The sequence below is a fragment of the Passer domesticus genome, chromosome 4 (assembly GCF_036417665.1).
Source record: "Passer domesticus isolate bPasDom1 chromosome 4, bPasDom1.hap1, whole genome shotgun sequence".
Lineage (NCBI taxonomy): Eukaryota > Metazoa > Chordata > Aves > Passeriformes > Passeridae > Passer > Passer domesticus.
In genome coordinates this window covers 35,165,715-35,190,762 of record NC_087477.1, presented here as the reverse complement: position 1 = coordinate 35,190,762, position 25,048 = coordinate 35,165,715, and the positions used below count along the sequence as shown (strand labels likewise).

Below are 25,048 nucleotides of genomic sequence, written 5' to 3'. Positions count from 1 at the left end.
TTTGCTCTGGGGGTCCCTTGGCTCCTCTCAGCCAAGCGAGGAGGAGGAGGAGGATGAGGGACTGTGGTGCAGCACAAGGAGTTACCCTCCGAGCATCTCTCTTCTGAGGGACAGGGTGCTTAAACAAGCTGCTGTAGGCAATGCACTGCGTGCAGCCCGTAAAGTGGAAAATTACTGCTTCACACTGCAGGGTAGAGGCTACCTTAGCAAAGATGATGGTGTTATTTAGCCTCAGCATGCCGGCTGTGAGGCCTTTTGTAAGAGGAAGCAGGGAGTGGGATGTCACTGGGGCTGTCAGGGAGGGTTTAAGGAGCATGAGTATTTCAAGGGAATGGCAAAAAAAAAAGTCTTTATTGGAGGAGCTGTGTAAGGGACTAGGAGCCAGCACTACCTCACTCGGCAGTTTTCCATCTTTTTAACCCTCTTGCACTTGATATTGCTGCTCTGATTATGAAAAATTCTTAATCTGTTTCTGGATATTTTAATAACTGAGTAGGCCCCGTTAGGCTCATTGCAGTCCTGTCATATGCTTGTAAATACTGTTCATTAGTAATGTCCATTGAAATGCAGCTCTTCCACAATCAAGCTTTTACAAAGGAAGAGTTTTGGTTTGTAGAAAGGAAAATGCAAATTAAATTTTTCATTTGCTGTGGGGTTAGCACTGACTGAAATTTCATGTTTGTGGCATAGAAACAAAATCTGACTTCAGATTTTTTGCCTGGGTGCACTGTAATCACTGATGATTGGTTTGGAACACGAGGTTCTGATAATCACTGTTTTTCTGTATCAGTGGCTAAATGAAATATGTTCATACAAATAGTAGCAAACTTACTTTTGGGGAGGTAACCTTTAAATGAGTAAAAAAAATTTGGTGCCATTTTCTAGCTGAAAACAGGGACCAGGGTACAAGCTAATTTTGGCTTTCTGATCTGCTCTCATGTTTTCTTCTGGCTTGACCCAGAGTTTTTCCTTTCCTCCAATGACTTATTATTGTATTGTATTTTCTAATTTATGTTTTTGTGTAATTACTACTTGAAAAAAGGTTCTATCCCTCTATTGTAGGGCTTCTGGCACAAGGGGAAGCTAAGCATGATTGCAGCTTAAATATGTGACCATATTATAATAAGGGTTTAATAATTAGGAACCCATTATAGATAGAGGTGTAGTTTTATCATGGTACAGTTAAAAATGTCCTGGTTTCAAAAGAAGCTTAAAAAGCAGACTAAGTTGATCTGCTAGAATTTTATTTTGGATAATACTAATTTCCAATACCCCACAGCCAAGATCTACAGGCTCTTTTCATTTTGGGGAGCCATATAATAAAGACTGTAGCAGTGAGTTATGTGTCCTCTGTGGTGGCAGGCTGTGATTAAGGGGAGCTGGATTTCCTCCTCACACAACTGAGAGACCAGAAAAAAAGCCAGGCTTCTCACATGGAGCAATCTGATTTCTTGCTGTGCAGCACATTCATGACTAAGTAACCATTCCTGCTGATGCTGCAGTCACAGGGGAAACCCAAAATGAAACCCCAGCCAGCAATCAATGTAGCTAATTTTCTTTTTACTGGTTTTGTTCTTTTTTTTTTTTCTTTTGTGCAGTGGAAAAAAATAATTGGATGCCATGGACAGCAGCTTGATCCAAGAGCTATATTTTTTTCTTCCCAATAAAGATAACAGTGAATCCCCTCCTTTTTAAAAAATCGTTTATTGAGCTGCTCAGTGGGAAGTTTTGAATCCTTCATGCAGTATTAGGGAATTTATTCTAGTGAAAAATTTACCATTTCTAAGGACCAGAAACGTAGCATTAAAAATCACTACAGCAGTGCTGTTTACTCAAGACAATGAGTGTAGTCAAGCTTTTCCTTCTCCTGCTGACGAGCAAATTCATGGAAAGAAGATAAGGAGCCTCTCTAGGGAGTCTTCATTGGGGAACAAAGCCCCATGGACAACTAATTTCCCAAAAATAATGTAGCTCTCTGAAGGTATTAATAAACAGAGAAAAGTTCCTCATTCTGATGAGGTTTATTTTATTTTGTTACTGATACTTACTGTGAAAACCCCTATTCAAAGGTTCAGTTCCATTCTAGACATGGGAAAAAGTTAATGAATGCTTCTAAACTGACTCAACATTTGGTTAATGCCAACCTGTCAACCAACAACCTGCCAATTTTTGATAGGTCATTATCAAGTGATTCTTAAACTGATTTATAGTCTTGGCTCCTCCAGTGCTTGAAGAACTGGAAAATTCAGAACTCGGAGTTGGCTGCTGAATCTCGCCTGCTGAGTTACTGAACTTTGGAAGATGGCAATGGAGACTATTGCTTATTGTCATCTCACTAGAGGAGTTATGAAGGGGATTTATAACAAAAGTCAAAATTACAAGTAGGAGTTTAAAATTAGGCATGAAAATGCAAATATATTATAAAAATGCAAAATTCAAGATAATAACCTGAGTGTAGGTTGAAGAGATTCTGCAATCTAAAAAAACTGAACATTTTTAGACTGCTAAGGGTCCTTCAAAATAAAATATCTGGAAAAATAGTGGAAAGAATGAGGATGGGTTAAGAAAGGAGGATGGGAGTAAAGCTCAAAGAAAAAGACCATTTAAGCAGCCTTTATTTTTTTATATCAGATAAGGTATAGAAGATTCGTGAGAAGAAAATTATTCCCTTTATAAGATTTTTCCAAACTCAGAAAATAGAGATCAACATGAGACTCTTTCCACACTAGTAGCAGAGAACAGACTCCAGCCAGCTGTCCCAGTTGAGGAACCCAACAGTGCTGTTTCCAAAAAGGAAATGAGAAAGGAAGACTGAGGCATTATGGGAAAGTTGTATCTGGCAATTAATTCCTTCAAATATGGCTCAAAAGTTGTTTTCCATAGGACAATATCCCAGACATGAGAATTGCAAATCTATTTTTATTTAAGAGGCAGTGAACTGGACTGTGTGTAAAGTCTCCTGCCTGTCAGAAGGTAGGTCTGATGACAGAACACCAGGATGGTATTCATAGAGGATGTGGATAATTAGAAGTGCAAATGGGGGAGTATTCTGTGTCTTGGGTGAATGCCCTTCCAGCTGGCAATTGCCACCTCTGTGGTTTGCCTCTCCCTTTCTTGAATGTCAAATAATTTCTGTCCTAGACTTGACTAGTGTTGCCAGTGAGTTTCATTAAAACCAATGTTACTGCAACAAGGGTCAGTTTTGATTTGTAATGCTTTTTTTCTTTATGAAAAATTTTTGATAGAAAATTCTCAAACCAGCTCTTATCTCAAATGTCAGTGTCAGTCCTTCTATAAAGGAAAAGCTTTGTGGAAGCAGTTTTAAGTTTTTGTTTTACCTTTTTCCTCCAAATATGCATTCCTAGAGACAGATCCCTTCAAATGAGAATGCTTATTCTGAGCCACCACAACCTTTATCCTAGATTTTTTATGGCTGCCTTGTTTTGGAAACACACAGCAGCTGCTGGTAGTGATACATTAAAATTCAGTCTTTGGCTCAGCTGAATCCTGAGTTTAAAGTCTGAACCATGCTAAGGTAAAACTAAGAAATAGAAGTGCTTCAGGACAAACCTCTTGTATTCCTCTAGACACAGAGAAGGCAAAGAAGTGAGCAACCCTGGACCCTCCCCCAGCTGCTACCCTCACAGACTCTGCACATGCAGCACCAGGCAAAGAGGGTGTTTGCAGAGGGGTCACATGGATCAGGGTCACTGTGGGCAAATTCTCAAATGAGAGTTTGATCAGGGTTTGAAGACACAAAAAACAAAAGCTGCCTGGTCATCCAGGCTTTGTTGGGTCAAATAGAAAATGTGCCTTGCAAGACTCAGCCATGTGGAGAGGTCAAGTGAATGTCTTCAGTGGTTCTCCAGTTTTCTCCTCCTCCTCCTTTGATGACTGGCTTGTCAGCAAACTCACTTGGGCCTAGTGCTTTTCATTTAAATGCTGACTTTTTGCAATCATCTTGACTTGTAAGGAATGGGATGGGACTTAAGCCTACAGACCTCTAGAAAGTTAATTTCTCCTATGAAATATCCTTTATTCTGGCAGCCCTTGAACTGCTGGTAAAAGCAAACCTGAGAGTGTTGACTGTACAAATGCCCTGCTTTAGAGAGAGCCTTGGTATGCAAACACTGTCACTCAGGTCTGTAATGATAGTGAAATACTGAGGGGACAGGTGGACAAAAGAAGATTTTATTAAAGACTGAAATAAAGATTGCTCTGCGTGGCTATCACAGGTAGAAACCTGAATTATTTTCCCACTGAGTACTATAGCATCACATGTCTGACAGAGCACAGGAAGTAGATCTCCACATGGTACTTACATGGAAAACCCACCGTGACTGTCAGCAGAAGTTCATGTTTAATATAAAAAACCCCAAACAATACATGGCCTTAATATTTGTAATTTAGAGCAAATCTAGACAACAGCCCTCGGAGTTTCAGCGATTCAAAGGACAGTGCTTGGCTCATGGATGCTGCTGTGTGTGCACTCTCAGATATGAAGGTGCCAGTTATATTTTAGGAACAGCTTGGGCAGAAATGGGAACCTGTTGTTGCAATCAGCAGAGGTCTGTCAGTGAATGCTGAAGTTGTGCAGGACAAAACACAGTGTTTTAGTCACATATTCTCTTTCTGCTCCACCCTCAGCAATGAATCTGTCCTTAAGAGTGGTGTGTCTGTTTAGCATCCAGTGAATAGGGGTTGAGGAGTTTGGTTTCTTGGAATTTGTAATGTGGAAAACAGAAATAGAAAGCTTGGTAAACATTAAAAAATTTAAATGTACTGACAAATGTTCAATTGCTTTGAATTATGAAGTGTATAAGTCAGCAGGGTATACAACCAGTTGTTTAAACTTACTTTTTACAAGGGGTCAGAAATACAGACTGGAAGAGGAGGAGAATAGATTAAAGAATATTTAGGTAAGATGAATGTACTCCAGTCAGCAGGGACTGATGAAATTCACCCCAGAGTACTCAAAGGTGCTGTCTGAAGCAATCTCTGAGCCATTAGTGATTATCTTTAAAAACTCACAGAGGAGAAAGGAGGTCCCTGAAGATAAGAGAAGGGCAAACACAGTGTATAATATTTTAAAGAGAGGGAAAAGGAGGACCCAGGGAATTACAGACCTGTCATTCTAACTTAAGTCCTTGAAAGATTCAGGAACAAATCATTAAACAATCAATTTTGAAGTAGCCAGCTGATACAGGAAAACATAGGCTTGTCAAGAACGTTTGATGTCAAATCAATCTAATTTCCTCCTTTGTCACAGTAGCATGTCTGTGAATAAAGAGGAAGCAGCAAATGCAATGGTGCTTGATTTTTAGTAACGCTTTTTGACATACATGACAGACTAAAGAATATGGTATAGATATAATTACAATGGGGTAGGTGCACAGCCTGTTGAAAAGTAGCTCCTCAGCAATAGCTATCACTGGATCATTGTCAGGGAAGATATTTCAAGAAGGTCATTCAGCAGTTTCCTTATACTCAGTTCTTTTAAATAGCTTTTTTTATTGACAACAGAACAACGAGCAAACAAAGTCAATCTGTGGATGTCAAAACTAGGAGATGATAGAAGTCCTTGGAAGTCAGGATCTGAATTTGAAATGATCTTCACAACTTGGAGAAACTACTCCCAGATATTTAAATTAAATTCCTTCAGGAACAATCCCAAGTTCTGTGGTTGGGAAAGTGAGATGTAGATAGATAGGGGTGGGTGAAATGTGAGGAAATAACCAGGCAGCAGCATATTTGTAGAAGACTTGAGTATTGAAGGGAATAATGAATTAAATGTTCTGGGTTATGGTTCAGAATCATCATCCTTGAGATACAGACAACATTTATTTTCCTCTCTCCACTGGGGTACTGCAACCAGGTGCTCCCTTTCCCTGCAGATGAAGAAAAGAACAAAAAAATCCAGGTAAATCAGACAGAACAGAGGGCAATGAGAAGCACAAGCTGTGAAGAGATGCCAAGGGAATTGGGTTTGTTCACTTTAGCAAAGGGAAGGCTGACAGTAGCATGGCAGCAGATGTCCAGTGCAGAGGTGGGGGCTGTGAACAAAACAGAGAGAAATTGTTCTCCTTGGTCGTGGAGAGGACAGCAAATAGAAATTGTCTAGATTTACCAGTTGATGTCAGGTGGAGAAGGGCTGGTGCAGTCATGCAAAGATGCTCCTTGCTGCTGTTTTATTTTCTTTTCCTTAGGAAAAGTCAGACAGTCCCTGTTAGGAACTCCTGGCTTTGTGTCACTGTGGGGAACTCATGCCATGCAGTTTCTCCTACAGCTGCACATTTCTACTCAGAAAAAAATATGGAAAAATGTTCTTATCTCTCAAGTTTCCATTTAAATGTTGCTTTGATTATGTGCCAGAAATTGTTTGATTTGATGGTTTTGCATTGCTCACCATGAAAATGTCAACATTTATTCCCCATTACCATCCTCTGCATTGAAGATACTGCAGAATTTTAGTTCATAATAAGCCAGCTGGTCCATTACACATACCCTCTTTGTAACATCAATTACTGCCTGCTTTAGACTCTCCTTCCTTCTCCATGGCAGCATCACTCCAAACCTTATTTCATGGAAAATAAGAGACAAAACAGGCCTATATAAATATTAATTGACAATGTTGTGAAAAAGATTATCTGAGAATCTGTCCCTTGGAGAGAGCAGCAGAGCAGGCTGTTGCATTAAAAAAACATCTTAATGCAGCTCTCCAGCAGAACACAGACACCCCTAATGCCATCACCTACTGCAACCCAGACAGTCCCTTCTTTAAATTATACATAGGCTGTGAGAAGTCCTTGATTATAGGGCACATGAGCAATAACCCCACAGTTAATGTCTGCTGGTTTGTTAAGAGTGGCAAACACCCTCAGATTTGCTTTCAGCTATTAATTAACCAACCAGTCATTAACTGCTGCTAACAATTGATTTACAGGGAATTATTGCTTAAATAGCAGGAGGTATTTAAGAGGAAAATAAATTAAAACAAAGAACTGTTGGATCCTTGGGCACAAAAAGGACTCCTTGTAATATAGAGCATGGCTGCTACAGCACTGTAATTACAGAGTGATAAACAGTGATTGGGAAGTACGTTCCTTTCCAGAGACAATGACATTATGTCTCCTGGAAAGAGCCCTTTTGTCTACACTAATTGAATGATCTGAAATGAATGATGTTATCAGAAACCTAACTGAGGCAACTAATGTTATATTTATGGGTTATCAAAAATGTTTAATCACAGCTGCGGTCTCTCCAAGATGTGTCATGGACACTGCAGCATCCCAAAAATATGATTGAGGGCTGGTGTGGCACATTATCTTAATTAGAAAAGAGAATTACAAGTTCTTCCATTGGTTCTGCCTCCCTCCACGCTGGCAGAACAAATGAGACCTATTAACCTAAGCACAAGAAAACACTGCCTCCTAATGACAATTTTCCTCTCCGTGGACAGGGAGCGAACAAGTGGTGGCATAATTATTTTCCTGGGAAATCGTGACCCAAGTGAATTTACAGAGCTTGTGGCACGTGAAACCCCACTCTTGAAACCCCACTGTTGAATTTGCCCGTTTGTGCTGCCAAGGTCAGCGTTTGGGTTGACTGAGCAAACGCTGAGCAGTTCATGGTGCATCTGCCCTTTCCTGGACAAGTGAAACCAGGGCAGTATTTCACTGCCCTCTCCTGGAGTGAGAGGCTGCCTGCTCTGCTGCCTTCAAGGCCTTTTTGGTACCCTAACACCAGCAAAAATGTATTTAGTACTGGGGGCACCGGGAGAGCACTGATGCTTTTTCAGACCTGAGCCTGTGATTTCTCTTGCTCTGAGGCTCTGAGTGAGACAGATGGGAAAGGGATGGGAAGTATCACTGAAAAATAGATCCTGTGCTTCAACTTTTGGGAATGTTTGCTTTCATTGGATATATGTTTCCCCTTCACCTGCATTTTTGGGAGTTAGTTTCTTGTAAATAGGCTGGTAAAAGTGTGACCCATCCCATGGGGGCACTGAAGAATAATGTTGAAGGCATTTTGCTTGAGGATTAGGTTACTAAAGTAGATAGGAGCTAAGGAAAATATCTGACTTGCTGTGGTAAGAAAAGGCACATCTTGGTCATTTCTAGAAAGTAAATTGGCAAAGCCCTGACTAGAGTCCCATTCTGCTGCCTCCTGCCAGCAGCTGTGTCCTAACCTGTAGTCTTGCCTCTCTCACTTTTGTTTGCCTGGATAAATCATTGGAAATTCTGTACCTAAGATGTGGGGACATGGAATCCCCCCCAGGTTTCAAATCTTCAGTCAAAATCTCAGGTTTTGTGTCCTGAGGTTGATAAAGATGCAAGAATTATTTCCTCAGTCCTGAAATGAATGCAGACATTTCTGAATAAAACTTTAAACTCACAATCTTTCTCTTGTTCAGCTTCAGCTGGTTTGATGAGCAAACATATACATTTCTTTTTTGGGTTTATCTTTGTTATGGATATCCTGGAAAGAAAAATCCATGGTAACCTCTTCCCTTTGACAGCTCCCCTGCCCTTTCATTCAATACATATAGATACAAAAGTATTTCACATTTTGATTTCCTGTAGGATAGACAGCTGTTTATAAAAGGCTGTAGAGAAAAACAAACCTTAAGCAGGAGGAGAGGGTTGGGATATTTTGTGTTTCTTCATTCTACCATTCCTGAGTGGCTGGATCTCAGTATGTTTCTGTACCAGGAGGTGGCACTGATAATTGCAGCGATCTGCAGCAGGCCCAAACAGAAAACTGCTAAAACCTCTCTGTTGACACAAAGTATGACTACAGTCATGGAAATCTTCAAAAAGGATGTACATGTGTGTTTTAGCTTTATTTAGCTGCCTGCAGAAGAATGGGAGACAGCCTGTCTCTAGCCAAAATTCTCAATTCAGCCTCAAAATGGCAATGCAGGAGTTTTATGAGTTGTAGCTGCTGGCAAGGAGAGTATCAATAGCAGGGTTTCCTAATGCATTTATAGTATTTCAAAACCTCAAACTTAGCCAGTCAGACATACTTATTCCTTCCAAAATATACCTGAGAAAGTTCTGGTGCTCCTGGGGTGGCAGAAATCATACTGGCATGGGGCTTGGGCTGAAAACTCTTCTGTGATGGTTGCAGAACTAGAGCAAAAACCAGCCTGAATACCTTCAGGCACTGCAGTGCATGACTCCTAGATATCTGGGACAGGGTAAGTGTTTTTCATCTTGGTATGAATAAACAGATATCAGAGGAGGGAATCCTACTAAAGGTGTTTCTCAGGCTTTGATCCATGGATGGTGGTATTCTGTAAGATACCAGGAGGCATCCTGTGTAAAAATTGCAAAATTATTTAAAAACTCTCATATATGCGAGCAAGGAAAGGAGCAAATTGGAGAATTATAGTAAGAAGTGAACAATCAGATGTCAGCATGCCCAAGTTAGGGTTCTGATTGAAAATATTACAGTAACACTGCACAGAGTATTCCTTGGGAAAAACAAATGTTTGGTTTTAATATCTATTATCACTCTTGCTTCTATGGTGCTTCTCAGGACTGTGAGGAACAACAGCAGCTCCTTCCTCTCTTGAGGATGCAGCTTTCCCCCACCCCAGGTCTGTGAGAAAGCAGAGAGGGCTTTTCTTGCCTTGGAAAATATGAAGGGGGTTTGTGGTAGCTCTTACTTGAAGGCATTTTGCAGATACGAGAAGTGTGTAATTCAAATCTCCTGCCAGCCTAAGAAATTTTAAAGCTGCAGTTGTGACCTCCAAAGAGTTTTGTAATTGCAAATCTGAAAGCATGAAAAGGGGATGTCTTCCTCAAAACTCATTCTGGAGCTTCCCTATTTAGTTTCCTAAGCCTAATGGAAGCATAAGCACAAGGTGCTAAACTACAGCAGCTGTGCACATGCCCAGATATGAACCTCTCCTTGCACAAGGCTTGTTTCCAGCTCTTGGCTGAGCATCTCAAGCACAGCCCTCTGAAGGCTTACCCTGGCATGCCTGAGAAAGTAAGGTGTCGCAGGAAAACTAAATAAATTGTGCTCTGTTGGAGGGCTCAGTATTTTTAGGCAGTTGATACGGCTGGTTTTGGTGGGATATAAAGCCCAGTTCCTCTCATTAGACAGCCTGTCCAACTTGAAGTGCAAATTTCCTCAGGCCGGGGAGCAAGCAGACTCTGTTTTCTAATTTTAGCTCTGTGAGTATGAAGGAGCCAATAAAACTAATAAAACAATGATTGATTTAGTTTAGTGTAGGGATGGTTGCCTCTGATTGTAGCACCAGCTCCTCTCTAAACAGTTACCATAGTAATGAAAAATATCTGTAAGGATTTAGAAATTTTTTTAGGGACAATAAATGCATAATTTAGTCCAAGAAATATCCAAGAAAGAAGTGATTAGGAGGAGATAATACTGGATTACTTCTCTGGATGGTATTTCTCTGTGCACATCATGACACAGCCGCAGTCCCTATCCATTTTCACACCTGTTCTTTGCTCTTATATCTACATCTCCCAAGATCAACTGGGATTGTTTATTGAACAAATTTGCTTCCTTCTTTAACTAGACTTAGACAAACTCAGAAGAAAATGCCTTGCCTAAACAGCACAGTTCACTTTTTATGCTGTAGGAATGAACCTGACATTTATTTAATGTCATCTCTCTTTTTCCACACATTTAATCAATATTAATTGATCTCTAGTGGTCTTAGTTCAACTTAATGAAGTATGGCATGTTTGAAACAACCATAAAGCTGATGAGTTAGATACAGTAACTCCTTTGTTGGGTTTTTCCCCTGTTGTTGTCTAATTAATGCTTTTTCATATTTTCCTTGATTTCATCTTTCTTTTGGAATACAAATTCAAGGGACTTAATGCAGGTAGAATGATTCCATTACTGTGATGTTGAAATAAAGTATTAAAAAAGTTGCTAAAATCCTTGCCAGAGCATTAGTAGCAGCATTTGAAATGAGCTTATTTTATGTTCAGTCAAATGGGGTTCTTTTGGCGAGTATTAGAGAATTTAGGTCAAACTACAGTAAAAAGAGGCTCTGAATAGAGCCTGTGAGTGATTTTAAGACCCTGATTAGTTTGTGGGTTTCAGGTAGTTGAATGAGCTTTCTGTGAGGTGTTGCCTGCAGTCATGGATAATTCACAGACTGGTCATTATATTATCCCTTCTTCTTTTTAAATTTGAAACACAGAAAAGCATTTATTCACCCCCTCAGTTTTTCTTAAAGGCTTGATGTGTCATTAAGTCCCTTTTTAAGAGTCCAGATGAATGTTTCAAGGGTTGAGTGTGAGCAGGAATGGTCTGCAACAAGGACCATGAGTGGCTCTAAAATTGCCTACAAAGGCTTTCCTTGCTCCAAGCTATGCAAAATATTTGAGCAGAGGAAAGAGGAGAAGGCTGACATTTGGATTAAGAATTGTTGAGCTCTGAGTGTTTTTGAGACTGAAGATCTGGCAGCAAATAAGGTGAACTGAAGTGCAGCTTATCTGTTTGGCTGGATTTCCAGGGCTAACAAGTCCCTCATCCAGGAAGTGTACAGATTCCCGAGGGAAGAACGGGGATGGAAAAATATTTTTTCACTGAGAGTACTTTCACAGGTGTTCTTCCCTTTTTGACAATTAGTCCCAAATATCTTCTTTCCTTCAGCTGTGTGCAAGGCTCACCTGCACCTGGGTGTCAGAAATTTGCACTCGAAGGGCCATTTCTTGATGAAACATCAGGGCAGGGAGCTTCACAATAGCCTTGAGATTGGTCTGTAGCTGTCTGGACCTTTTATCCAGCACTTCTCACCAGAAGTCAATACTGTTTCACCCACAGGATTTTGTTCACATTGATTTAATCCAGAACATTTAAGGCATTGACAAATAGTAATGAATAACAACAAAGAATAGAATAACAACAAAGCACTGACTAAAAGCCTGAAAAAAAGAAGAGTCTGGGGTGACTTTATGGTGTCCTTTCAGGGGGCCTGCTGGAAAGCTTGAGAAGGACTTCTCACAAGGGCATTTAGTGACATGACAAGGGGGAATGGATTCAAACTGAGACAGTACATTTAGATTACACATTAGGAAAAAATTCTTTACTGCAAGGGTGGTGAGGCACTGGCACAGGTTGCCCAGAGCAGTTGTGGGTGCCCCCTCCCTGAAAGCATTCACAGCCAGGTTGGATGAGGCTTTGAGCAGCCTGTTCTAGTGGAAGGTGTCCCTGTCCATGGCAGGGGGTGGAAAGTGGATGGTCTTTAAAGTCTCCTCCAATTCAAACCATTCTATGGCTCTGTGAAAGAGGAAATCTTTCTCTCAGCTGTTTTTATCTAAAACATCTAATGTTATTTCTGCTGAAGTTATGAACAAAATACTTCTTAGAGAAAAAGAAGCATCACATGGAGTGAAAAGGAGCTTTCATTTGGTATCCACGTTGGAAGGAGGGTATGGATGCAAAATACTGGTCTCTGTAAACTATTTATAGAAAAGTGCTCCTTAATTTCCTGGGCACAGAATGAAAGGCAGAAATAAATTCAGCTAAAGAGGGTTTAATAGACTGTAAAATAATTGTAGGAATTATTTCAACCTTTCAATCTTATGGTATTCAGTTATGATGCGTTGAGGTTTAATTTCTGTATGCAAAAAAATACCTTTCTTGGGAATGATAATTTGATTTCTGTAGTTTATTTCCACAAGGGCTGAGCAGGTTTGTCACCAGTCTGGCCATACCAGGTGAATTTGTTTCAGTTTAAATGGCTCCAAGACCACTGAAGGAATGAGGAGGAACACCTCTCACTTCTTGCTCTATATCTGAAACCCATTTCCCATACAGGAATATCTCCTTGGAGAATTAACACTGGCTGTTAAATACATAGAGGGAAAAGAGACCTTTTAAACACAATGTTCACCTCTTTGTGCACATTCTTTTCTCAAGATGTTTTGGCCTCGAGTACAAGAAGCTTCTCCTGTCACTTTATGAGCAAGCCTAAAGTCCACATAAATTCAGATGTGCCCCAGGAATGAAATAAAATTTAAAAAAATACAAGCGATAGGATCCTGATTCAGGATAGGATCTGGGTACCTGCACTGGAACTTGTCTGAAATTGCTTTGCTTTTCCCTAAGGCAGTAGCCTGGGTTTCTGGATGGAGCCAGGGAAACTTGAAAGGCATTGTTTTGAAGGGCTGCTGCCTTTTCCTACAGTTCATCACAGATCTTGTTAGGAAATGAAGGAGAGGAAACTGGGCAACTGCACTGCTCAGCCATGAGGAAATGCACAATGAGCGTGATGAGGCCAGCAGCTGCAGGACAATGGGAACAGGCCGGGGCTATTTTTGTTAGATGTGAACAATCAATCGAACGTGTGAGACCTTATCATCTTCCCTTCTCGCCTTCTCCCCCCACTTTTCTTCAACACTGGAAATCTTCCCAAAGAGAAACAGCTTTCCTTTTCTCTTGGCAGAGTTGATTACCGTAATAATTTTCTCTTTCATCTCAGAGCAGGTTTCTTTTGGAAGCCTTTGATGGCTTCCTCTGAGCACAGTTATTGTCTTGCTGTGGCTGAGTGACTTGCAGCTGGGTCATACCCAGCACTGTGAAGCCTGGGAGAGCATTTATCAGTATTTACAAGCGGGTAAGGGTCCCCTCACCTCTCACTTGCTGGATGTAGAGGCTGGAAGCTTTTTTTCCAGAGTTATCTTCAGGGCAGAAACCCGAATTTGAACTGGGCATAGCTTTCACAGATGGAAAATAAACAGCAAGGGTTTCCATCCTATAAGATGTAATGAGAAAAAATACATAATTAAGATGGTAATCAGTGCTCCAATAGCTGAATTCTCTGTTATTTTTATGACTCTTTTCTCAGAACAGTCCTTTTAAATGTCACAGCAATATTAGTTCCAAATTACAAATGGAAAAATAGAAGGACGTAAACACGTGATTTATGGTGTTAAGTGAAAAATGAAAGAAAAAACATATTTTTTGCTCTCTCTAAACAGAACTGCATTCTTACTCTATATTCTGATATAAGTGAACCCTCACGGTATAGTTATGTCTAATTTATATCATTACAATGTTCTATGTACCAATACCAGATATAGTACCCTAGATTCTCATACTTCATAAATATGAAAGGAATATTAATTTGTAAATGAGTTTTTCCAACATCTTGTGATATTTCAAGCACGCACTGAAGCAGCACTTCAGTTTTGCTATTAATTTTTTTTTAATCTTCAGTTCTTCGCTGTGTAAGTCCTTCTCCCTGTGTTAAGCAGCCTATTAGTCAAGATCAATACTTTTTGCTCTTCTATCAATTATCTTGGTATCACTGAGATATGGCCAGAACTTTGTACCACAGTTCTTGCTACTACTTAAATTTCATTATAATGATATGTTTACATCAGTAACAGTTCGATCAAAATTGGATGTGTCCATAACACTTACCACAGTTTAGATTAACAGCTTACTTCCACTTTACTACAAGGAAACTGCTAAATTGACTGTAATTCCTAATCAATATAGGTATCATTCTTAGAATTTTAATGGGTTTTTAAGTGTTGCCTGTGCTGCTGAAAGTGACATGGATGTCCTGCAATTTGTCACCCAGCTGCTGCAGAATCCATTTCCACAGTCGATTGTTTCATTCCAGCTCCAGTTACCAAACCCAGCAAGACTTAATTACTAGCTCTTTTTTTTTTCCCATTTCCCACTGCCTTTCCTTCACCTAGGCTTGGTTTAATGAGCAGCAATGTTATATCATAAAAGAATCTCAAAATGTCTAATGACTCAATCCATCATCATTATAACACATCCATGCCTACTGCAGAGGAGATACTGCTGGTGGGTACAGCTGTCTGATTCCTTCTTTAACCCCTGAGGATCATAAACTTTCTCTTATCATCCCATTAGAGTGATAACTCAGGGTGATAACAACTCCTCACTTCACTACACTTGTCCAAATATGCTTCTCTGTTCCCAATTTGTGTCTACCAGTTCACCATGAATTTTTCAAAACCAAGTTCAATTTCAGTGGGAAGAGCTGCAGCTCAAACTCAGCTCAGTACTTAGAATGAAGATCACAAATTTCTCCGAGTATTGGAGCTGATGGTCTACACCTTGAATAATCATTCTTTGGCAGTGTTTGACCAGTCCCTACTCACTTTATCCTCCTTGATCCCTTGTGGGAAGAAAACTCGCCCACCTGGTACCAGGACATTTTTGGGATAGGTCACTCAATGAAACTGTCAGGCACTTTCTGAGCATACTGTGGGACTTGGCCACTGCTCAGCCCAAATAGACCCAAAAGAGGTTGGACCAGCTTCTCTCCTTCTCACAAACCCCCCCTTGTTGCCTTCACAGCCATGACATGAGAGGGAGTTTTGGACTTGCACATTTGAGCAAAACCTTGGATGCATAAACACTGTTCTACTGATCAGAGGTAAGATGGCATCCTGAGGGAGACCAGCACTGTAGGTTAGGTAAAAGCTCTACTGAAAATAGATGCCTAATTCTTATTAATCTAATTTCTCTTGTTGCTGAGATCGAGTGATGGAAGCCTTAAAGAAGTTGTTGGGTCAAACCCTACCAGAGGTATTTTCTTTCTGGATGTAGCTCTACTGGAACAAACTGATATAAAGACTAAGGAATAAGAGCTTCCAGACAAGTTAAGTGTCTAAGTGTTATAGCACCATGCTTTTATTCCTTGCCTTTTTTATCTCCTGACTGACTCTTTCTGAACAGAATAAAATAAGATTCAGCAAAGCCTTTTAACAGCTTACATGATTCCATAACTTGATTTCTCTGGTTTCAGGGAAAAAAGAAGCTTCAAAACCTCTTCTCTGAAGCAGCTAGAACACAACTTATCTCTTGCCCCTGTGGCCCTGCCCTGGAAAGTCTGCCACCCTCTGAACTGTACAGTGAAATGCTCAGAAACTGGAACCAGGTTTGGTCAATGCTTCTGCTTATTTAAGAGCTCTGTCATCAAGACAAGAACTTTCTTTTCAAATCAACTCAGAGAAAAAAAAAACTACACAAGAGGAACAGGAAAGATAACCTCTCAGCTCACACAACACAAAGCTGATTGTAGTGTCAGTGGAGACAGACAATATTTTTAATCTAATTCTCACAAGTGAGTCTGAGTTTAGTGAACCTGGGATCTGTTTCCACTCTCTCAGGTGGAGCAAATCAAAAGCAGTTTCTTAGCAAATCCTGAATACACTGGGCTCTCCATCTTATTGGAGTAGGCAAGACTGATTGGCCCCAGCTATATAACTATCACCAAACCTGCTTCAGGAGTTCCAGTGTGAGCAGATGGGTCCCTTCAAAAACACCCATCTCTCTGCACTGCTCACTGCTTTCACAGGCATGGACTGCGTGGGTGTAAGCGGTGCTCAGGCTGGGCTGGCTGGATCCTGTCCCATCTTCTAAGCAGCTTTCCTGTATCTAAGGATGGAAAAAATCTTTCCCCATTTCCAGTCCTTCTGCCTGAGATTGTAAATGTGAGTCCTTTTCCCAGTGAAGAAGTTTGACAGGTTAGCAATGGCAGGTTGTTAATACTTAGATGACTTCAAGTACAATATCAGATTTGTTGTCTGGCTTGGGGTTTGTCTAGACAAGTTGTTTTATTAGATAGCAGATGGTTTGGAAATTGTTTGCAGTGACTGGGCCGAGTAGAATTGGAATTCTCTGTTCCCAGATCAGAAGGAATGGGGTTGGGAAAATGGAGAGCAAAACTCCCACGTTTCCCATTCAAATTGAAAAATGGATATATAGATTTAGATATAGGTGTGTGTGTGTTTGCATATTATTGAGGGAAATTAGGTTCACTCTGTTTATGGTGGATCCTTAAGGAACTGATAAATCACAGGACGAATTTCCTTGGTACACCCTTAGTGCCAATATTGGCATATGAATTTACAATCTTTGAGAATTCTTCACTTTGACTCATTCTTCGCCTTTCTCCTTTGCCCTTCTCTGTCGTTCTGAGTCCCCATTCCAGCCCCTCTTCCCATCTGTCTCTGCCCATTTCCTTTGGCCTTCATTCTCCTCTGCCCTTCTTTTTGTTCTCCCTCCTCTCTCTGCCTCCCTCCTGTCTCTGCCCTTCTTCAGCCTTCTCTGACCTTCTCTTTTTTCCTGATCCTTTGTCCTTCTTCCTCCTTCATCTCCACTCCTCTTCTCTGCTATTCTTTTCCATCTGCCCAGCTCTCTCTGACCTTCTCTGACATTCTTTGAACTTCTCTGCCTTCACTTCTGTTGTTTTCTCTGCCCTTCTTTAACCTCTGCCCATCTCCACCCTTTCTGCTTTTCTGCCATTCTTCTCCTCCTTTTTCACTCTTCTTTGCCAATCTTTTGGCCTTTGCTCTTCTCTGCAGCACTCACCCCAGCTTTGCCCTGTTCTGCCCTTTTTTGACATTCTTTGATTTAATGGCACTTCTTTCTCCCCTTTCCACACCTTTTGGCCCCTTTGGTCACTCCTGTCCATCTCTACACACTCCTCTCATCCCTTTTTTGTCTTTCTCTGTCCTTCTTCACCTCCTCTAGCCTGCTCTCCCCTGTGTTATAAAACCATAACTATATGTCATACCCCCAACTCCCTTTCCCTCCTTTTCTGCCATCTTCTCTGCGGTTCCCCACCTTCCTGTGCCCCTCTCCACCCCTTTCTTCCCCTTTTCACCTGCCTGTGTCATCAGGATATCTGGAGTTAACACTGTTAATTTATTTAGTGCTATTCCCCAGGATTAATAAATGTATTTTTTTCTGTATACTTGAAGCTAACGCTTGATGATAGCTGCACATCACCATAGAAACCAGGACAGGTTCTTCTGTAAGTCAAAGGTTAATTTATAATTATTTTTAAAATTATCTTGCTCAGATGCATCAATGTAGACAGGACTTGTCCAAAACATTCTTCCTTACCAAATAATCTATCTTTCTATTCCAGCTCTTCCAAAAATACATTAACATGGCTCCTATTTGCTTAAGGCAGAGTCTCCATAAGGTGTTATACAAGAAAACTGTCTGGTTCTGAGTGTTTGTAGCTATGTTTGCAATTGACAGAGCTACTGACAGCCCCAGCTCTCTGTGGGATGGCTGTGGACCAGAGCACAGATGACTCACTGTGTATGATGTTGTTTCACACCAAAGTGTTTGCTCTGTGTACTGAACATGTGTGCGAGTCAATAGCAAAAAGTTTGAGAACAAACACAGCTTAGATGGAAATAAATTCAAATTGACTGAAATCATTATTCCCAAGTCAGAAACAATAATATAAATGTCTTTTTAAAGGAGAAGTTTTACTTGGCATGGTTCTTGTGCCTTCTACCAATGATTGAGGGTCAGGCAGTGTGAAAAGGAGGCCTTGGCATTTCCTTGCAGCAAAAGTCTTTTCATTCCAGAGATGGGCAGAAGAGAGTTTGGGTCACTGCTCAGATTTCTCCCATGCAGCAGCAATGCCCAATCATTGGGTGCTATTTTTCCCTTGGTAACAAAACTGTTTTTCTCCCCCAGCTGCCTTTTCAGAGTTCAGCAGATATCTGAAAAACTGGTTTTGTATTGGGAGCTATTTACTTGCCTTGTTGCCAATTAACTCTCCCTAAAGCCGTTGCACATCTATAAGGTGCAGTTAATAAAGTCCTTTTGATGCGTTAATGTCCTCCTAGGAGCAGCCTCAGTCTCAGGCTGGCTCAGTCACATGGAGGTGTCCCCTCAGCTGCCTCCTCTCTCCCCAGCTGAGCTAATACGGATCTCTGAGAACAGCACATTATCTCAGTCCCTCAGAATGCTTGACTGTACCTCTGGGCCACATCTTCTTTTATTAAAAAAACCCTCTACAATGTATGTTGGAAGATTTCCCATCTGCAGGACACTATACACATATAAAGGCAATCTCTTACTGTAGTGTCCCCAATATGAAGTTGTGGAAAAGGGCACAGAAATAATCCTGTAATCTGGTTGGCAGATAACAAATTGCTTTTGTGCTAGTGTAGGAGATTAAACTGTGTAATTTACTTATAAAATCAGGTTTCTCATGGAGTATGGGTATAAATCCACAAAGACTTCCAGAATCTTTACTGGGCTTTGAATGGTGTCCATAAGAACTTCTTGTGGGTGACAGCCTGGTTCAGAGAGTGCTGTCTCATGGGGATCACTAGGATGAGTCACCCTTACTTATGTGGAGACATCTCTATGTGGTAATGTGCTCAGGGAAGTGGGGAGCAAAGGAAATCCTCTCAGTCATTCCCCAAAGTCTCTGGCAATGTCCCTTCTGCAAAGTGTTTCCACACCCTAGACCTGCTCTTGCAGCCTGTGTGTTTCTGGAGCGCCGTAGCCAATGAATTCAAGTTCACACCCTCACACCCTCCCGAGACATGGCTGAGCTTTGTCAGCTGCGAGGCTCCAGATGTGGCCAGGCTGGGACAGACAGGGAATTCCCATTTTCTTATGCTACAGACAAGCCACAAGGCTGCAGTACCATCCCTTTCTTTTCTGTGCTTGCAGAGGCTGAGCTGCAGTAATGTCAGCTCCACTGCAGGCAAGGAACCACCTCCTGGGACCAGCCTGAGGGACAAATCCAACCTTGAAAAACAGCCAGCAGGATGACATGCAGATCAAAGGGGTATTGCAGAGCTCAGCTGCAAGGGATCCCTTAGAGAGTTTTTAAGGCATTTTAGCTCACCCTTAACTTCCTTCAAATGGAGCACAGGTTCTCTCTGGAAGAAAAATAAGAGCAGAGTTTGGTACATGCCCTGAAATGCACAGGCAGCCAAGGAGTATTGCCATTTTCTGTACCTGTTTGCTCAGTGACTGTGTTGTTTGCAAGAGGTTTATTATTCCCGTTGTACCTTTAGGAAAATTACTGCACAAATCTCTGAGGCTTGAAAAACTCTGTTTTGGTGATATTTAAACGTTTTAACTGTCATCACAAAAATTTTAAATGTGGTGTGTGTGTGTGTGTATCCAATGTCCCACAAAGTGTGGGCAATGTGTATGGGTGTAAAAGAATTTTCCCAAGAGCAAGAGGTAGAGCAGTTATTTCAGTATTTCATGTGCCTTGGTAAATTTCTTTTTAATGAGAGAAAGAGGTGGGGGTTTTGTTTTGTTCTCTTTTTTTCCCAGTTTCCATGCTCTGGTTTGATTTGTCAGGCCATCAATGGACATAAACAGTGTAAGTGCATGAGAGTATCTGCATGCCAGTGCAGGTTTCAAAAAGTGTACAAGCTACAGTGAGCCATCCTATTTTGCAGTTAAATTCCATGTCTCTGATGGATTTCCCCCCACTGTTGCTAGGAGATGAAGGTAATGCCTAACAAAGGATATATTGACAAAAAATTTTCCAGAACAAATCTATCTTGTTATGGTAAATAGAGACTCACATAAAATGGATATTGCCGGATTTATTTCCTTAGTGGTGACACTGGCAAAATTGCATACATCAAGTGAAGGTGAAATTTCCCCATCACAAATGCAGTTTTGTTTTGTTGACATAAAGACTTTCAGTGCGTTTAATGCCGAAAGCGCTGCTGCCTTCCAGTGTGTTTTGTTGCTAGGCTAATAGGATGAACACATCCTACATCAGCGATTTTCCTTCTTCCCTTCTCTGCTACTTCTCCCTTTCAGGAAGAAATGTGGCTTATCAAACTGGTTCCCCTCTTTTCATTACTCTTCTGGGAAACGCAGATTCCTTCTTTTGAAGCGGGGAAAATGCGTGCATGACTTGGGACATGTTGCGATTTGGCAAAGAAGCAGCTAAATGCAATGGAAAAGCAGATCAGTCTTTTGCTTTATAGCTACAGGCACATCTGCATTAAAACAAAACAAAACACAAAGTTAAATGGAAATCTAATAAAGACAGGAACTTCAGGAATTCTCATGGAAAGATTAAATTTCTAGAGAATGACAAATTTTCTCCCTTTATTCTGGTGACATAATGAACGCACAAATAGATTTGAACAGCAAAAGCCAATGTGACTTGAGCCATATAAAATAAAAATTTTGCTGGAGAAAAAGTTTAGTTCTGGTGTGGCATTTATATTTTCCCGTCCACTGCTATGCCAGCAGTTCCTATGCCACCACAGGAGTCTCTGGCTCTGAACACATGCAAGTAAACAACTTGCTGTCCAGAAAGATGAGGTCAAGACTGAAAAGTAGATTGCCTCTTTCAGGGTAGGAAAGGAGTCAGGGAGAAACACATTCCCCTTCATTCTCCTATATGCATCATTGCACAGAGAGAGCTGAGAATTTGAACTTTTTTGAGTTGAAGCTACTGTGTCCCTGACTCCACAACTGTGCAAATACTGGGCTGGTTTCATCTTGGGTGTGAATCTGCTCCCACAGGCATGGCCATCTGCACAGACCAGTGGCAGGTGTGGTCCCCTCCTCCTCTGCTCACAAATGAATGGTGTGGAAGGGAATGAAGGCAGAAATTGTCATTTCTTATCATCTCACTCCTTGGCTGGTCCCCTCTTGGGATGCCTGTTTTCCTTCTGCCTCGCAGGGCACAGTGAAGGTGAACCTACCAGTTGGCTGGAAAAATACAAGTGGGAAAGGAGGTGGCACATCATGCCTGGAGTCACTCAGTACCATCATGGCCATTCCCTGTTTTGGGGGCAGGAAGAGAAATTCTGTTTCTGTGGTATTGATAAGAAAGCTTCAGAGAAGTACTCTTTCCACCACAGTTCTGAACGTCTGTGTCAACTTTTGTAGCACTGGTAATCACAAACAAAAGTTGCCACAAGTCAGAAATGTGCATTAAATTTGTCGATTCGCTTGCAGAGGGTTTTAAGTAGACAGGAATGCACTGAGATGTTATCTCTATTTGTTTTTACGGGCAGGAGAAAGGGGACAGCTGGGAAGGGCCTTGCAGCTCCTACTGTTACTGCACTTATCCGGTTTTCTGCTGTAATATCCTGTTTTTAGATGCTTGCATTTTAGCCAAGCATTAACCATTTAGGATGAGACTGACCATGCTGGGATGGTGCAGGCCTGCACCTGTGAAATATAAGTTTAAAAAAAAAAAGTGATGTAATTTTTTTCCAGATCAAAGCCAAGTGAGGGGGCGGGGGGCAATATTTTGTTCTATATTAAAAGATCACTGCAATTTCTTTGCTTTGAGATTTGGCATGGTGGTAGCCATTAGGTGAAAAGGCTGTTTGCTGAACATATGGCAAACCAAGCATATTTAGCCAAAGTAAAAAAAAATAGTAACAATAAGCCCTTAAAGCACAAGCAGAGCACACTTCCATTCAGCAGAGACTTGCTTCTCAAGATGCTGTTGCTTAACGATTTGCTTCTTATAGATGTGTCCTGTTGGTTTCCCCCAACTTACATCTCTGCAGGGTGTGCATCCTCTCCCCACAAACCTGACCCTGAGCCTGGAGCGCAGGCACCTCTTGGTCATGTGCAGAGGTACAGCTAGAGAGTGGAAAATACAGCAGAACTGGGACCTTGAGCAGCTCCACCAGAGCTGAAATGTGACTGCTCTGCTAGGTAGCAATGCCTCCTCTGGGCTGGGGCTGACTGCAGTGAGATGACAGACTCCAAACAAAGCACTGCACCAGTACAATACACCAGGCAACCTGGAGCGGGAAGTCTGGGAAACAATCTGTTTGGTGGGGAGAGATGGAGAAAAGATAGCAAAGATGACAAAGGAGATTTTGTGAGGAAGGGAGATTTGCTGGGTAAAATCTGAAGGCAGATTGTGAAAATCAGGAGCTCTGAAGAGAGCCAACAAGTTGCATATTAAAATAGGGCCATGGCACAGGGGCAATGACTGCTGGGACAGAGTGAAGTAACAACATCAAGAAATTAACAGAACAGGAAAAGAAAAAGAGAAGAGAGAGCTTTTCCTTCTTCTTTTACATTTATGCCAAGTGCTTATTTTCTTTATCCAGCCCAGTGTAATTCATATCCAAGGGTCATTCATGTGGATGGTTATAAATTAGAATAAAGTTTCCTTCAGCCCTTTGCAGCTTTAGGCTGAGCACAGTACCCACTCTCTTTGCTAGACACACTGGCTTCTGCAATCTTTGTGGCACTGGTGACTTCTTTTTGGAAAGATCAGTTGGTAGGGTGTTCTTAAGCTCCTGTTCTCTACTGTCTGCTGTAGAACAGAAACTTGCAGCTGCTCCTGAAAGCCATACTCATACCAATGCTCAGCTTCAGAGAGCTCAAAGTGCTGTGAAAGGCAACACTCTTTGTGACTTTTGGGTGCCAGCCAAAAGTTGAACAGGGGCTTTCAAAGCACTCAAGTCCCTATTAGTTTAAACAGAGCTTAGACCATCAGGTGTGATGGCCATGAAGTTTTGGGAAAATGTCGGTGACCATTGTGCACTCACAATGGAAAATTTTTGACTACGAAAGAATTCATCCGAAAAATGCACTAATATGGCATTTACTCTGCATCACTGTCATTTGTCAGGTATTTACTGGACTGCAACAAATTGTCTTCGGCAGGCTTGAATCAGCATTCAATAAGTTGGTCAAATGTGACTGAACTCTGTGGCCTCTTAACTGTGAGTCCGCATTTAAGATGTTAAATGTATTTTTGTTCAACTGAGTGTTTTTTGGAAAAAAAAAAAAAAAGCATTTTCCAGCATGTCCCCAGTATTACAGGGGCTGCCATTACCCACATATTTATTTAGCTCATGCACTGGCAAATTAAAATGGAAAAAGCCTTTTCACAGAAGCTACAAATAGAAGAAATTCTTAGCTGTATGCAAAATTCTATTTCTTCTGTCGTCCTGCCCTTACAAGGAGCAGCCACAACTCTTTTCCTATCCATCCAAATTAGATATTTTTCAGTACTTGAACATAATATTCATCTGCCTTGAGTGGCTCCTGACTTTGTGAAGAGCAGATGGCCTGTGATAGCTGTGGGCTGCTGCATTGAGTGTCTCAAAGCTCACCAGAGTGACTTTAACTGCTTTACTTTCTCCTACATTCCTAACACTGCTCTTCTGACATCTTAGTTTATTAAGTGTGCCTTGGGCTGTAGTCTTGTGTCCTTCTCTTCTATTTCCCTCTCTCCTCTGCTCACCTGTGAAGAGTGTTATTAATTCAAATATATTTCAGATACCTCTGTTCACTGAAACCATATATATGTATTATGGGGCTCCTTACAGAAATGGCTGGAGTTGGCTTCAGTTTTGCACTCTGCTTTCAGAGAGCTAGTATTAAGTTTTCTAGGGTCTGTCCAGGTGTGTAGACATAAGAAAATATTCCACAAATTTTATGGAATATATAAAGAATATACAAAGCATAAGACAGGAAAACTCTGGAAACATAAACAATAGTTTATAGTTATCTGTGAACTGTAAAATACCAGATTATTTCCTGATTCAAGTATGAGCATATACACATGGTATGATAATCTTCATACAAATGATATTGAACCCTTAAAAAACCATTTCAATGTCCCACAAATTTTTCTTTTTAGGAAAAAGATATCTCTATTAAGGTAACTTTCTTTTCCCTAACAGACATTATGAGTTAATTGCTTTGAAAGGAAAATCTTTTCTGGTGTTCCTGCTTCACTCTGCGTGAGAGACTGAAATGTTAATAATGATTAATGACTCGAAACAATCAGCCGTTTGTGGAGGTGAGTAATTGGCTCACATGTGCTGACCTGAGAGGAGCTGTCATGTCTTAAAAGGGGTTGTAAACCATCAAAGACCCCCAAAGTGCCCACCGACTCCTTTCTGGGGCCTTTCATCCCCACCCCTGATGAATCAGACTGCAACCATCACCTTAAACAACAGCTCATCACAGGATCCATGTGTGGTGACATCTTTCTACGCTTATCCTTTCTCTTTATTTTCTTTTTTTACACATTTTCTTGTTGTTTCTATGCTTTCATATTGCTGTATTCCAACAGGTAATACCCAAAAAAGCTATATATCTCCTTTCTATTGCAACCAAACTGTTCTAAAATAAACCCTACATATATTTATTTATGAACACTGATCATTCAGTGTTGTTTCAGCCTAATTCACTACAAGAGATCTATTAAGGAGAACCTGAGTTACCCTTGCCTTGTATTATTATTATTGTTATTTTTATTATTGTTATTCTTATTATT

At 40.9% G+C, this 25,048-nt stretch overlaps 1 long non-coding RNA gene across 1 annotated transcript in view; it reads left to right on the top strand.

Annotated features, from left to right (window-relative positions):
• The window catches only part of LOC135298912 (uncharacterized), a 57,389-nt gene extending 36,011 nt beyond the window's left edge, over positions 1-21,378 (top strand). Inside the window, exons 6-7 of the long non-coding RNA XR_010360967.1 lie at positions 15,334-15,412; positions 15,785-21,378. This is a non-coding gene — a long non-coding RNA (uncharacterized LOC135298912). The remainder of the gene's footprint in view (positions 1-15,333; positions 15,413-15,784) is intronic.
• Positions 21,379-25,048: the final 3,670 nt, after the last annotated feature.